The 2,296-nt window shown below is 36.2% G+C and overlaps 1 protein-coding gene across 1 annotated transcript in view; it reads left to right on the top strand.

Moving 5' to 3' along the window:
- Window positions 1–2,296, top strand: part of LOC123522066 (polyunsaturated fatty acid lipoxygenase ALOX15-like) — a 46,529-nt gene that overhangs the window by 37,099 nt on the left and 7,134 nt on the right. The gene's annotated exons all lie outside the window — the stretch shown is intronic.

The raw sequence follows: 2,296 nt of genomic DNA, 5'->3' as shown, positions 1-2,296 counted from the left end.
TCCTTGGCATAGAAGAGTGAGTGCTTCCAGTGCTTTGTCAGCTGGGGGAGTCCTTTCAGTTGGCAGTCTGTCAATTCCTGGAGCCTTGTTTTTCGCTAATGCTTTCAGTGCAACTGGGCTTCTTCCTTCAGTTTCAGTGGTTCTTGGTCATTTGCTGCCTTTTAAATGGTTGAAAGTTGACCTATTCTTTTGGGACAGTGAGTCTGAGTATTCCTTAAATGGTCTTTTGAGGCTTCTTGCATCCTTCAATATTTCAACTTGAGATTTAATTTTTTTCCTCAGTTCTTACATGCTGTGTGTTTTCTACCTTTTGGATTTTCAAACTCCAGGTCTTTGTATATTTCATTATGTAATACTTTGACTCCTCTGGCTGCCCTTTGAAACTTTCTGTTCAGCAACTTCACGTCATGATTTCTTCAATTTGCTTTAGCTATTATATGATCAAAAGCAAGTTTCAGAATCTCTTCTGACATCCACTTTGACCTTTTCTTTATTTCCTGTCTTTGTAAAGGCCTTTTGCTTTCTTCATGTTTGATATTATTTGTTCTCCCTTGGCTTGTCATTTTTGCAATCATTATTGTTCAGTGAGTCCAATCTGTTTTTGAACTGTTTTGAGCTATTGGGAAAAAATGATATACTTATGCCATATAATCTGAAAGTTCCTCTCTAGGTTTCATCAAAACCTTAGGAAAAACTTAGAGGGATCAGTGCATAGAAATTAGCTGTTTACTTCTGAGTCACCCTTCTTTGCATTTCAAACACTAAAGATAAAATTTTATTTAACTTTCAGTTCCAGAGTCCTCTAAATTAATTGTTGTGATATTTACCTGGTTGCCCTGCCTTCTATGGGGGTGTGAGAGGTGGGTTGAACTGCTGTAAGGAGCCTCTTCACAATTAGTATTGTTTTATCAAAAAGTTGTATTTTTTTTCCTAAGGAGTGCTTCCTATATATCCTGATACTATACAATTAAACCTCTAAAGTAAAATTTTGGAGGCTGAGTATTTTATATAAGTACATCAATGCTTTTGTTTAAAACACATCCATGAAGTATTGTCACTAAGTTAAAACAGGTTTCTGAGGTACTGCCTGTTGATATGCTAATAATTGCCTGATTTTCCTGTTAGAAAACTTACCTTTTTAGATTTTAGTATGAAGCTACTGAAAGGAAAGTTTTTGTCTTATTTTCAAATGGATATCTTATTTATGTGCCTAAGTAAATCACTTGCAAGAGATTCATCTTGATATCATGAAACAGGGATTTTTCAATATCTCTCTTTGTATCATTTTCTTATGGTCATTAGGTCTATTTCAGTTCTGGCAATCAGAATCCTGATTATGGTTTTATTATGGAAACCAAATTCCTAAAGGATACAGGAAAGGGGGCTGGGGAAGGGACAGAGAAAATAGTAGTGAGAGTCCTTGGGCAGTGCAATGAAGGAATTAAGAACTCTGCTTGTAACTCACCATTTGGTGGTTCCAGTCTAACTAGATGCACCTGGTGACCTACACCCAGAGAATGAGCCATGGAGCCCAGTTCTCTGACACATAGAGTTTTCTGTGGAGCAGTCATTTCTTTTCTCGTTCCTTTCCCTGCATCGATTTACTCCTTGTTCGGTAGTTCTCATAGACAGTCACCTCTCTCCTTAGAACTCTGTCTCTTACTTTGCATATGCCATGGCCTTCTCCTATAGTGACTTCATTTCTTCAATTTTCCTGTCATCTCTATTTCCAGTGTCACCACCGTCACTCTGGTCTTTGTCATTTCACACTCAGATCCTGCAATAGTCTCTTCACACGGCTTCCTTAGCAATGATTTATAAAATATATATTTGATCATTAGTTTATCCTAGGTTAAATGAAAATCCTTGGGATGAGAGTGGGGATCCTTGAATACCTTGCTAGAGGAATGCTTTACAGTAAGACAGCAATTACATAATCATTTTATATTCTATTTATTATTGAAAAACTATAACATGAGAATTACATGTATTTGAAATATTTAAACTCAACTACCAAAACGTACAAAATCCATTTCTGTTTATTACACCCAGACTTGATACCATTTAAAATTGATTGAGAGCAGCTTTGTACTGTCTTTACAAATGGCATAAGGGTGACATCTAGTGGCCTGGAAACAGAACAAAATTTTCTGTGTCAATGTTTTCATTGTATGCTCGCTAACACCTTTTTCATAATTTGAGGTATGTATTGAGGTATGAATGTATGTAGTGAATGATTTTATGTGACTCTTTATCCATAGTCCTTGTAACTCACCAAAGGAATATGTAGAACTGT

This window comes from Echinops telfairi, unplaced genomic scaffold (genome assembly GCF_000313985.2).
Source record: "Echinops telfairi isolate 266 unplaced genomic scaffold, ASM31398v2 ScPeMD7_2010;HRSCAF=2546, whole genome shotgun sequence".
In the NCBI taxonomy this organism is placed as follows: domain Eukaryota; kingdom Metazoa; phylum Chordata; class Mammalia; order Afrosoricida; family Tenrecidae; genus Echinops; species Echinops telfairi.
The sequence above is the reverse complement of the archived record's forward strand: the minus strand, read 5'-3'. Positions and strand labels throughout refer to the sequence as shown.